Genomic DNA, 13717 nt, shown 5'->3' with positions numbered 1-13717 from the left:
AGAACAGTTTTTGTTTTCTGTCTATTTGGGATTGCCAAATAAGTTTTTTAGTCTTAAAAATAAAAAATTGTTTTTGAAAACAAAAAATAAGAGAAAAAAACAGTTATCAAATATACCCCTAGTGTCTTTTATAATATACCCCTAGTGTCTTTTATGTAGATACAAAATTGAGAGCTGAGAGCACTTGCTTTTCTAAATTACAGAGTCAACTACCATTTGAGGATTTTTTTTAGTGCTCTAGCCTTTAATGTTAGCTACTCTATTTCTGTGTGTTAAGGTCATTTCGTAGGAGCTCATGCAATGGAAAGTAATGCAAGATTAATTTGGTTAATTGGTTATAAATTGAAATTTCCGCTGCATAACTGATTTGGGGTCTAAACTACTTATCCTCTAAATTTAGCGTCAAAGCATTAGATTTTACCTCCTAAAGTTTAGAGTGTTTAGATTTTACAATTTGAAGTTTCAAAATTTTGATTTTGCACCCCCCAAAACTTCAAGGCATAAAATCCAAATTTTAAAACTTCTAGGTGTAGAATTCAAGCACCCAAAGTATAAGACTGAAGTAAATAACTTAATAATTGAAACTAACCTTTTGCAGAGAACAAATGAAGCGCATGCATGCACTGGAAAATATATTTCCCTGTTGAAATTCTTCAGAAGCTTTGGGCAAAATCTGTTTGGATGCTTCAGAAGCTTTGGGCAAAATCTGTTTGGATGCTTCAGAAGCTTTGGGCAAAATCTGTTTGGATTCGCAAGAGTGATATTCCATCAGAATGGGAAAGGTTGCAAAATAGTTTCAGACTTAGAAATAAACACTATAAAATATCAACCACCAAGCCTCTTTTCTCTCTACCGCAAAGAAACGTATAAAAAAGCCAGTTATATATATATATATATATATATATATATATATATATAAAGATTAGGAATATCGCTCTTTTCACTTTCGGTAATTTGTTTTTTTACTATAGTCGATCCTTTAAGTCACTATAGAATATAGACACTTATCGGATCAAAGTATCAAAATATCCAATCTCCTTGCACAGGAAAGATAACAACAGGGTTCACTGTCTTGGAAATGAAGTTTGAAGCACCAATCACAACAACTCCTTTATATCTTCTCCTCAAGTAAAGCAAAGAATATAAACAAATATCTGATCAAATCAAATTAACTTGATTTCCACCTCTTATATTCATATGGAGAATAATTAGTTCGTTCATTCATTCTTATCTAAACTATCCCATCTATCCAACTGCTACCAGCACACAGTCGAAACGTAAAATCAAGATAGCACACTTGTACTTCTTTTGTTCCTTATTTTCTACAGCATGATAACATTCCACCTAAAATTGAATTAAAGAATACAGTAAATATTAGCTTTACATTCAATTTAGTTCTTCTATCTTCTCTGGCACAACTCAAAATAATTAAAGACGTGAAATAATGAAATTCGTGGGCATTTATTTAGCGGCGGATTCTGGGTAACGCGCATGGATATTGTGGTAGCTGATATAAATATTACAAGATCAATGTACTTATGAGAGGATTCAGGATGCATATATATAATATATTCCTTGTATCTTATTATAAGTACATGCTGTTATAATGGTAAACTTACCACAGATCTCTCTCTCAGCCAAAAAACCAAAACACAAACAAAGAGATCTCAAACGCAAGCACAAGTTTTAATGTTATATTATGGTTATCTAATACTACTTGCTTTAAAATAATTTTAAGATGATCGTATTTGTGTAGGAATACCGTGTCTTTTAGTGGTTTTAGAGTCAACAAACATTATGTCATTCAGTGGGCACACACTGTAAGGCTAAGAAATGAATACCAAAGATATATAAGTGTTGTTTCTCAAAAAAAAAAAAAAAAGATATATAAGTGTCGGCATTTTAAAGACTATACCATTAACTTGGCGTCGGTTAGTTGCTAGGAATTTGTTTCTCAAAAAAAAAAAAAAAAGTTGCTGGGAATTTTTTCGTTAAAATTTTATTAGTTTATTTACAGTTTTTTAAAAATTTTATATTTTTTCAAGTACAAATATAGAAATTGGACTTGCGGATGGGAATATGCTAGCAGGTCGGTATGAAGTGAAGAATAATGCTTTTCCTGCCCGTCACTTTCATGTAATATATGAAAGCAACTTGCATGGTAATCAAGGGTAACATTCATCCAAAAAAAAAAAAAAGTAATCAAGGGTAACAGATACTCCATAGCATTCTTAGAAGTCGGCAAACTATTCTCAAAAAAAAAAAAAAAAAGAAGTCGGCAAACATTTTTAAAAGTTGGTGCCCTTATTCCATGGTGATCGTGACAATTATTTGGAAAAAACATAATAATAAAACATTACATAAAAGAACCACATAAAATCCTAAGAAAAAAGGTTCACGCGTTTTTTTTAACCAAAAAAAAAGGAATAAGATTTTTTTTTTTTTTGATCATGAGATTACAAATATAATTTTTTTTCTTTATAAAAAAAATGCAAAACTAAAATTGATGACAAATAGGAGTAAAGTTGAAACATGGATGCCTTGTCTCCTTTCCAAGATGAGGAAGAAGTGCCAGACAAAAATAGTACTAGATGTGGTGGAAGTATTTTACTATCACTAACAAGGTGATTTCAAGCAATAATGAAATGGAAATGAAAAAAAAAAAAATGGAATGGACAATGTTGAAATACATTGTTAGTCACTAAAGTTTAGTCCATCAGTTTATGAGTATTGACCTTGAAGTTGAAAGTTGTCGTTTTTAATTTCTAACTGACTTAAAGTGATCAATGTGATTCTAACACTAAGAAAATAGAGATGAAAGAGAAATGGGAGGTACAACACTGAAATACATTGTTGTTCCTAAAGTTTAGCTCATTAGCAATTTTACTATCTAAAATTTAAAACAATTGATAGCTATTTGAATGATATGGTCAAACTAAAAACTGACACACTATAGATATATCACTCCATATTAACCAAAGGTGCTCACTTTAAGTTTGTTAAAGACTAAAAACAATCATTTTAAACTTCAAAAACTAAAATTGCTCATAAACTTTTAAACTTTAGAAACCAATAGTATATATATTTTTTTTTTGAGAAATGGGACCAATAATTTATTGTGACCTATGTTTAAAAAAAATCATCAATATTATATGGATATATAAAAAATATTAAATTAAGTATATAACTAATATATATAGACTCACACATCCTTGTGACAAGAAAAACTCACATGAGATAGAGTGGGAAAGATGTACCATATGGTACTTCGATTGTGGGCTTATTGGTGTAGGGTATTTAGAAGTTTTAGTTTGAATTGACCATAGTATTGATTAACGTGATATCAAGGGAATTGCTCAGTCAAAAAAGAAAAAGAAAAAACAACAACAACAACAACAACAACCTGATGACTTTTTATTTCAAGCAAGTCGACAAACATAAAAGCTGTGGTATTTGACAAAGAATTGGTGGATCCTTTCGGCTCTATTCTTTTCAAATCTCTCTTTGCTTTTTTTTTTTTTAATAAATTTTTGAGAACAAAAAAATCTGAATTTGAGAATACTTCAGTCTCCTTTTTAGAGAGAGAGAGAAAACCTGACACAGTCCCAGAATATTGCTTGCTCTCACAAAGGGGTTAGGTCCCATGCCCCTTTCTTTTAGTTACTTCTTACCCACTACACGTGTTAATGAAAGCAGCAAAACAATTAATGAAGCACTATTTCTTTTTTTAGTCAAAAGATCAATTTCTTACGAATAACTTTTCATCTTAGGCTGTGTTTAATTCCCATAAAATATTTTTTGAAAAATAAATATTTTTCAGAAATACTATTTTCGGGAAATGAAAATATTTTCAAGTATTTGGTTGTATTATAAAAATTGTTGTAGAAAATATTTTCATGTGTTTGGTTCTATTCTGAAAATGCTATTTTCCTACAAAATTTTCACATTTTCTCAGCTATTTTCGCAGCATCCAAACAAATTTTATTATAGAAAATTTCAAAATCACAGCCAAATCCCAATCCACAGAACAAATCACAGCCAAATCCCAACACCAGACACCACCGAAACTCCAATTCAACCCACGGCAACAAACTCTGGCAATCAAAAGCCACAACCACCAAAACACCACTACCACACCACCAGAGAGAGAGATTGGTGGGTCGCAGGCAAGATCGCGCGGAGGCGAGATCGAAGGCGAGATCGCGCGGAGGTGAGATCGAGCGACGAGATCGAGTAGTGTGGTGAGATCGACGCGGTGCTACGATCGACGAGACCAGTGCGATCTAGTGCGTGCTATCGTCGGACTGGAGCTCGGGGTCCGCCGGCAATGTCGAAGGCGTGATCTGGGCTCCCTGTTCTTCCTCTCTCTCTCTCTCTCTCTCTCTCTCTCTCTCTCTCTCTCTCTCTCCGGAAACCATTTGAAGTGAAAATAGGAACGGAAATGAATTTCCGTGGTCAAAGCCTCTTTTTTACAGTCAAATGAAAATGATTTCCGGAAAATTCTATTTTCAAAACCAACCAAATACCCGCATTTACAGAAAAGCATTTCCGGAAGTGATTTTCACCCAAAACAAACACAGCCTTAGTGTGCGTTTGGGAATGCGCTTCCCAAACGCCCACGACCACGTTTTGCGTTTTTATTTTTTATTTTTTATTTTTTAAGTCGTGATGGTTGACCTTTCTCTCATGAACAGGGCATGTGTGTACTATTTACAGGACTTACAAACTTTACTTTTCTGCAATTTTTTCATTAAAAATGGGTTTTACGGTACTATTTACATATTTAAAAATTATTTTGATACAGTGTTTTCAGTTTTCAGCTGTATCCAATTTGGATATCACTTATTTTGCTGAAAACTAAAAACAATAAAAAAAATTATTGTTCACGCGTTTGGAACTGTTCATAAGCCTAAAATTACTGTTCATGGACAATGAATAGTACCAGACGAGTGTCTAGGAAAAAAAAACGCAGAAAACGCAACGCAAGAAACCTAATACCCAAATGCCACCTTTAATGCTCCTACATGGCATGTTTAAAGTAAATTCTGGGGTGTAAATATGTCTAAAATAATGCAAAAAAAAAAATTTAAGGTTGTAATTTTGTGTAAGAATCTGAGTTTTCCCATAATTATGCTTTATTTGTTTTGAAGTAAAATATTTTAGGAAATATTTTTTTCATTTTTAGGTGTTTGTTTGCGTGTAAAATGTGGTTAATCTTGTAAAATATTTTTCATTGATGATAAAATCTTTTATAAAAAGCTGTAAAACGTTTTACCTTTAAATTTTTGGTTAAATACTTTACAATAACAAATAGTGGCTTCCCTCACCTCATCTAGTGGCTAGGTCACCGATTTATAAAAAGTTATAAAACATTTTACAATAACACACAATAGCTTCCCTCATCCTATCTAGTGGCTAGGTCACCAGTCCAATGGGTTAGATAGCTAGTGCTAGGGTCCTATTACTAAAGTTGCCACTCCAATAATCGGTGTTGGCAAATTGATGCGAAGGTTTGATAATCAAAGCCGACATTTCGGCCATCAATGTTGGCAATTCGATGGTTGGAGACACCATTTCGGCCACAGTGCTGACAGTCCGGTCACCCGAGACACTGCTTTGTCTGCAATATCCGGCAATTTGGTCACTAGAGCAATCGTTCTAGTGATCCTATCACTAGTGGCTTCCCTCACCTCATCTAGTGGCTAGGTCACCGGTTTATAAAAAGTTATGAAACATTTTACAATTACACTCAATGGCTTCCCTCATCCTATCTAGTGGCTAGGTCACCAGTCCAATGGGTTAGATAGCTAGTGCTAGGGTCCTATTACTAAAGTTGCCACTCCAATAATCGGTGTTGGCAAACTGATATGAAGGTTTGATAATCAAAGCCGACATTTCAGCCATCAGTGTTGGCAGTCCGATGGCCGGAGACACCATTTCGGCCACAGTGCTGACAGTCCGGTCACTCGAGACACTGCTTTGTTAGCAATATCTGGCAATTTGGTCACTAGAGCAATCGTTCTAGTGATCCTATCACTAGACCTTTGAAACTAGCGGCTCTGGTGGCTGAGCCACCAATTTTAATGGTTTGTTTGAAAAATTTTACTTGTCATATCAAACACTTGGAGATGTTTGACATGTAGAACCTTTTATTTGTAAAATATTTTACATTTGAAAATATTTTACTTTACAACAAACAGAGTGAAAAAGCCAAATATTTTTCACATAGCACTTTTCAACATTGTATGCCCTCTAGGAATGCTTCTCATATATGGAAAGCTCTATATTATGGAAAGGAGAATTTGAGTCAAGGTATGAGATGGAAAATAGGAGACGAAACTCGGCTAAAATTTTGGGAGAAGTGTTACATCTATAACATTTTCACAACAAATCATAAATATAAGTTGTTATTGGTTCTAATTTGAACCACCACTGAAATTTATTTTTTGTTCACCGATAACAATCAGTAACAACCTATTACTTAAGTTATATTGTAAAAGTATTATGAAAGTGTTGTGAATATAACATTGTTCAAATTTTGGACCGAGCCATGGCTTCCTAATGGCACTTTGAGGTTTCAAGTGGAAGGCCCTTTGGATTTGGAAGAAGAAGATAGGTGTGTAGCTTCGCTTTATATGTCTGATACATGCCACTTGGATAGATTATCATACCAACTCCCTTGCCTATTCAAGAAGCAATAATTGCTACCCCTATTCCTCAAGTTCAAATCCATCTTGATTTGTTAGAATTGTGTAGTTAAATAATTAAATTATTAAACTTACCGTATCCCAATAGTTTAAGTTTTTGGGACAATCGGTAATTTAACATGGTATTAGAGTAAGAGATTCTGAGTTTCATCATTGTCTCCTCTACTTTACCTCCTATTTAAAATCCCACGTGTTGAGTCTTACATATTAATTGGAGTTCATACCCAAACGTCAGGGGAGTGTTAAAATTGTGTGGTTAACTTATTAAATTTACTATATCCCAATAGCTTAACATTTTGAAACAATCGATAATTTAACATGATCATAAGTGGCAAGGAGGGTCTCTTATTTGAAAAGGATAAATGGATTTGGATATGGAAAATCCCATGCCAAAATAAAATTTAGATTTTTGTTTGGAAATGTTTCCATAATAGGCTCCCCACCAGATCGTATATTGTTCATAACCAGAGCAACTTCGGGCCGAAATGCCCAGAATGCAACTAAATTGAAACATGTTATTTAAGATTGCTCTTGGGCCAAATCATTCTGGAACTCCCTTCCAGGTCAGAGAGACTAACTTTTTTACTACACCCTTAGAGATTTCCCTTCCTACCAATCTGTGCAAGGATAAAGCTAGTAATTATCCATCTACTCCTTGCAATATCATTTTCGATTATATGGGTTATGGCACCTTAGCTAAGCGAGAAATGAACACATTTTTAATCCACCTTCTCTCAGCTTAAACCAACTTCTTTATAAAACCTTACATCTATCGACAGAATTCTACCATCTTGTTTATTCCCCCAATCAACCTTCATATAAAATCATCAAAATTGTTAAATGGATGCCACCCATTGACCCGTTTGTTACATTAAGTACTAATGGGATAACAACCAATAATGCAGCTGAAATATAGGTAGTAAGGAAGGGTTAACAGATTGCATGGAATTTAGATTTACGTAATTTAAAAGAGAGATTATGAGCTTATCATTAATTGTTGACTTCGTATTTTGGCTCCTGTCTCATCTGTTTTGGTCTATGATTGCAGGCAATTACTGAACTAGGCGTGGACCGTCCGTCTACACGTCACATCTTTTGTGAAGCAAATAGTGTCGCGGATGGACTCGAAAGAGAGTAAGGGAGCAAGGCAGCATACTAGAAGAATATAATATATGTCCTACTTTTGTAACTAGTAACTATGTGTGCGATCTTTTGCAAATTGGAACTCCTTGTGAGTGTCCTTTGATATCCCCTGTAACTATGCACTCTCCATGAGTGCCTTATGGACAAACCTAGTGTCTTGTTGCTAAGTTATAAATAATACCCCCTTTTTCTTACCAAAAAAAAAAAAAAAAACAAAAAACAAACAATATATGCACATATTTATGTATGAATAAATAAATTAAAACTCACAGACCAAGTGAATGCAATATGAAATTCAAAACTGATCAAGGCTAGTGTTTGACACTATTTATTTAAGACAGATTTCATCCCTCATAATATTTCTTTTCAGACTCTTAAATGTTTGTCTCTTAGGATACAATGATCAACATTACACAAAAGAAACACTACAATATTTGTGCACAATGATTAGAATTGTGCATCTCTCTCTCTCTAGAGTCTCTAATGAATGAGTGCAAAGAACTAACTAAAATGAAATGAGGGATACCTATTTATGGAGACACTCACACTAGTTTAGAAAATGTGCAATAACAAATAGACATATTGTTTTGGAATTAATTACAATGTGCATAGACAAACATTGAAACAAAAAATTATTAAATATTGAACGAACAAGGCCTAGCCCACACAAACATGTGTCCAATATTTTATGCTTTCCTTTCCCATGTGGGGACTCTAGGATTTTCACCAATTTAAACTATATTCATGTGAGCTCTTTAAAAGTCAATTTCTCATTCACTCCTTAATGGTTTTGGGAAAGTGATTACATAATGTTAATCTCCTCACAAAGGAGAACATGTCCCAACTCATAGCCACCTCAAACAACATGTGGGTCCCATTTTAATTTTGGCTCAAAAATTTCCACCCAAACACTTGTAAAAATCAATTTTGTTCTAACAATCTCTCACAAGATTGAAAATGTAAATATGTGAATGATAATGAAATCACAAAGAGAGTAGAATGAAAAATCACTATATCGGGATAGATAGCTTTTACATTTGAATCTTCTTTTGCGAAAGAAAATTGAAGATTTTGGCTATCCAATAAACATGGTGCCTTGAACTATTTAGCCGTTTGTGTATAGGAAGACATTAAAATTCACACAACTCCTTTTCGAACACAGTTAGTTTGGATTGTGTTCATTTTGGCCCTAAACAAAGCTAGGTTTCATGAATGATATCAAGAATTCATCCCTAAAATTCACATAGAAGCGTCCAACTGCACACTCATATTGCTGATTTCTTATTAAGACTATCCTGCTATACCATATACACACTTGGATTTTCAAGATTCAACAATCATTACAAGCATAATTTATCCTAATTTTTCTTGTTAAGTGTCACTATTTATCATAGGAGTGGGTAGTAGATGTTATCTACATAATGATGGTGCCAAGTCACATTATTTGCTCTCCACCCAAACCTTTTTGTTTAATGGATCCACTATTGTGCTCTCCACTCAAACCTTTTTGTTTAATGGATCCACTATATTGTAGTCGATGAAGTTAATTCCATTTGGAAGCAACTTCTTCATAGTATTTTGAGACTGACCGTTATACATACAACTCTGTGCCCAACCACTCGCTAACTAGCAATCACAATGTACACAAATAAGAGGTATAAAGGCTATTGTTATTTGTCAAAGATTTTGTAGATTCTTTCGGCCCTACTCTTTTGTTTTTTTAATCGAATCTTAATGCGACAAAATCTGACAGAGAAGCGCTATCTCTGTATTGTAGTCAACATGTCGGATCATTGAGTTGAAAAGATAGTCGCAAGATTTTTTTTGACAAGTTGAAAAGATAGTCGCAAGATTTTTTTTTAAAATTTTTTTTTATAGGAATTAAAATAAAAAATCTTGCGACTAACTAATGTCATGTCATGTATAAAGCAAGTTTTTGGGTGTAAATGCATAAGTATTTTTTTTTTTTTAAATAATTTTAAAATTGATTCTCACTGTACTATTTATATTTTTAAAAATTATTTTACTGCCGTACTTTTAATTTTTAATTTTTAATTTTCAATTTTCAACAATAAATAATATCCAAACAGACCCTAAATATAATTTTCACATAATCATAGATAAAGTCCAATAATATATCTTTAGATTAAATATGTTCAAGTTATTTTTGTAATAACTTTTTAAGTATAATACACAACTTATACCCTTCATATTTACAAATTTTGACAAATTCATTGATAGATTAAATTTTCATCTTATACCTTTCATATTTACAAAATTTTAGAATAATCTGAGATCAATAACTATCTTATCCATAAAATATTTAAATTTTTAGTTTTTTTTTTCTTTAAAATTGTGCATAAAATATAGTTTTTGAATTTAATAATAAATAACATTTAATTGATACAAAATTTGAAATGCATATTAAAAATATGAAAGACATGTACATTCAACAATGGGATTTTAAAAATATTAATTCTATATAAATTTACGAGCATATAAACCCTATATATGAAAAGGTATAAAATCCTATTCCCTAAAAATGTATTAGCTTATAAACCCCACATTTTTTTTCATTTTTTAAAATTTTAATGTATATTTGGTAACATTAGGGAATAGAAATTTATTTCATGATTTTTTATTATTTTAGATTTTTTTTAATGCTTTTATAGTCAACTAAGGCTCTTTTTAGGGTAGGGTAACAATAAGATATCTTTTAAAATATTTCTTCTTATCAATCAAGTTTTATGGGACCATTAAATTAGTCTCCAAGTCTGTAAAGGAATTTTCAATTTAGAATTATGAAATTGATTAATAAAAATTTTAAAGAGGATTTTCTCTTTCCTTTCTGGTTGATTTCATATTTTTCCTTATAGATTCAGGAAAATCCATATGGATTTAAAGGTTTCATTATGCTATAACAATATCTACTTTTTCCTATTAAAAAAAGATTTAGTTCTTTCCATATTTATATTATGCGTTAATTGGTATCAGAGCTTTTTAGAACCCAAATACAGCAAACCACAACGACAAAAGCAACCACTCCATTGATGGTGATCGTGGGGTGCTAGCTCTGAGGGCAAAAATTCAAATTGAAAATGTGAGATTGACTTGTGAATTCTATGAAATTTGTTACATGCTCATTGATTTGGGTTTGAATGCCAAACAAGAGTATGAAGACAATAGATATAATTATGTCAAACAGTATTCTTGGGGTTGTCCTATCAATCAACATGTTCTTAATTTTAATGATATTCCATGCTTTGATAGCATATCATACCAAGAAAACTTCATAAACTGGACTTTGGATCTTGAACATTATTTTGCTTACGCAAATATCCCTGAATATTTTAATGTGTAATTTGTATTGAGTAAGTTTGCTAGCAATGCAGGGGGATCGGTGGAATGATATAGAGTATTTAGAATATGAAGGGGCAAGTTTAGAATTTCCTCACAACCAAGAACGAATAAGATGATGCATGATAAACTTTTTCTTTCGTTATGATTTTGATGAAATATTTTTTCGTGTGTCAAAATTATAAGGGAATCAATTCATGGAATATGGATAATAACTAGAATTTTGGATTTCATTTATCCCGTGAAGAGCTAGCTAGGTTTAGAGTTCAATAATGTGAAGCAAATTTTTGAAGAAAATATTGAAGACATTGAACAATATGAAATAAGACCACAAGTCAAGATTGAAGACCAAGATAATGTTTTGCAAGAAGTTGTTGAACGTTAAAGCGGAAAATATGAAGTTGATTGAGGAGAATAGCAAAAATTATGAGTTGGAGATTGTTATAAATTTAGTGGAAGATTTAATAAAAGTTAAATATGAGGGTGAGCCACCAAGAGTCTTATAACCTAACTGACATCTCTTAGTATTTTTAATATAAACATTCAAGGTCCAAATTCCCCTACCCCCAACTATCGAATTATAATAAAAAAGAGGGTGAGCCTATAACCCTTAGGTCTCAAGATCCTATTGACAGCACATCAAAGTCTATTGATTTTTAGGGGTAGAATATATTGATTATGTGTGCGTTTGGAAAGCACGTTTCCAGCTCCACGTCTGCGTTTACCTTTTTTTGGCTGGTCCCATGGCACTGTTCATGGACCAGCCAAAGCACAAAAACGGGTGAACAATGTTTTGTCTTTTAAAAAATGTTTTGCTATAGTGTTTTCAGTAATAAGTTTTCAGTTTTCAGCAAATAAACGATATTCAAACAAACCTTATGTCTTCAATCCTTTATTAATTGATGTCCAATGAGAAGAAATTTTATATAACACTATTTCAAGGATTAAAGTTTCAAAAACCGGATTATTGAATTATTCAAATTATCTTTTTCTTTTCTTTTCTTTTTTTTTTTTAAGTAGAAATTTCAATTTCTAGACAGGTAAGTTTCATTCAAGTTTATAGGTTTGATGTAAGACAAAATATAAGGGTCTGTTTTTATCATTCGTTAATTATTTTATTTTTTAGTTTTATGTATTTTTTATATGATTTTATTTCCATAACTTTAAGTCTTTTATAGTTAACTAAGAGTTCTTAAAAATTTGTGGGTTCCAGTTAACTCAATTGGTAAAATTTTTTATTGTTGAATAAGAAATCTAAAGTTCAATTTCTGCCTATACCAAAAACCTATTAATGTTTTATTCTATCCAAAAAAAAATAAGTCCTTCATTCTGAATCAAAATCTTTTGTCCCACGGCCATTGTTCCACTCCATATACCACTAATAAAAAAAAAATGACTCCTGGCTTTTTTATCCCCTTCTAACTTAACGAATCTCTTTAGGGGATTTTGGGGCTTGTTTTGAATTTCTTCTCTTTGATTTGGGGGTTTGTGTAGGTAACGGATTAATGAAATTTCTCTATGTTGGGGCATTGTTGGTGGTGATGTTTTCAAGTAGTAATGAGTAGAGGGGTTTATCACAAAGGCATAGCAGCTCATGCTATCTTACAGAAGAAGGATTGGCCTAGAACGTAATCCAGTTTGAATTTTGTTCTATTAGGAAAAGGGTTGGAGAGAAAAAAGTTTCTCTTTATTGTGAAGATTTTTGTTCCTAACCTGCACAAAGCAGGAATGTGTTCATATTCATTCCCTTTTTTTTCCCCTACATAAGTGTTCATATTCATTCTATTGCAAAAAAATTTGAAACTTTGGAATTAAAAATTTTCAACAATTTCTCAAACAACTTTATCCAATTCAAAAAATTAAAATTCTAGGCAAAAGGTTTAAGATGTCAAGTTGTATACCAACTTCAACCAGATTTAATTAGGAACTTTTAAATAAATTTCAAATAGTTGCTGTTACATGGATACAATAATAAATGGTCCATAAGATTTGCGTGAACGGAATCCTAGAATTAGTTTATATAAAAATGCAGAAGGAAGGAGAGAAAAAAGGTTTTTCTTTGTTGTTTAAGAGATGGTTGAGACTTGAGATGTTAGCTGCAAGAAGAAGAGGAAAAAAAAGTTTGATCTAAACAAAAAGTCACGTGACAGAGAGTTACCCAGTTTACCAACGTTATTTAGATGAAATAGGAACCTTATCTCAACTGACATGGAGAAGGAAAAAATTAAAAATAAGCCAGGTGTCATTTTTTTATTAGTGGTATGTGGAGTGGAACACAGCCCATGGGACATAAGATATTGATTCCTTAATTTTATGACTAAGAGTTTTGGAGCTCAACTGGTTGACATCTCATGGTATTTCCAACGAAAACATCTAAGGTTCAAATTTTTTATTAGCAATCAATTATGATCTTTTTTACCTATCAAAAAGAGATCCTAATTGTCTTGTCTCATGGCGTAGCTCCATCACAGATTTTTGCTTCTTGTTGGGTATTTCTCTTGTCTCATGAT

The 13717-nt window shown here is 32.3% G+C and overlaps 1 protein-coding gene across 15 annotated transcripts in view; it reads right to left on the bottom strand.

The window, feature by feature from the left end:
• The window catches only part of LOC126714336 (calcium-transporting ATPase 8, plasma membrane-type-like), a 73946-nt gene that overhangs the window by 43803 nt on the left and 16426 nt on the right, over nucleotides 1-13717 (bottom strand). For 11 of the 15 annotated variants that reach the window (XM_050414439.1, XM_050414447.1, XM_050414433.1 and 8 more), the window contains exon 4: nucleotides 590-739. The gene's annotated coding sequence lies outside the window, so the exon portion shown is untranslated. The remainder of the gene's footprint in view (nucleotides 1-589; nucleotides 740-13717) is intronic. The other 4 variants (XM_050414440.1, XM_050414436.1, XM_050414442.1 and 1 more) reach the window with 2 other exon arrangements.

The sequence above is a fragment of the Quercus robur genome, chromosome 2, assembly GCF_932294415.1.
Source record: "Quercus robur chromosome 2, dhQueRobu3.1, whole genome shotgun sequence".
In the NCBI taxonomy this organism is placed as follows: domain Eukaryota; kingdom Viridiplantae; phylum Streptophyta; class Magnoliopsida; order Fagales; family Fagaceae; genus Quercus; species Quercus robur.
This window is presented reverse-complemented; position numbering and strand designations above follow the sequence as displayed.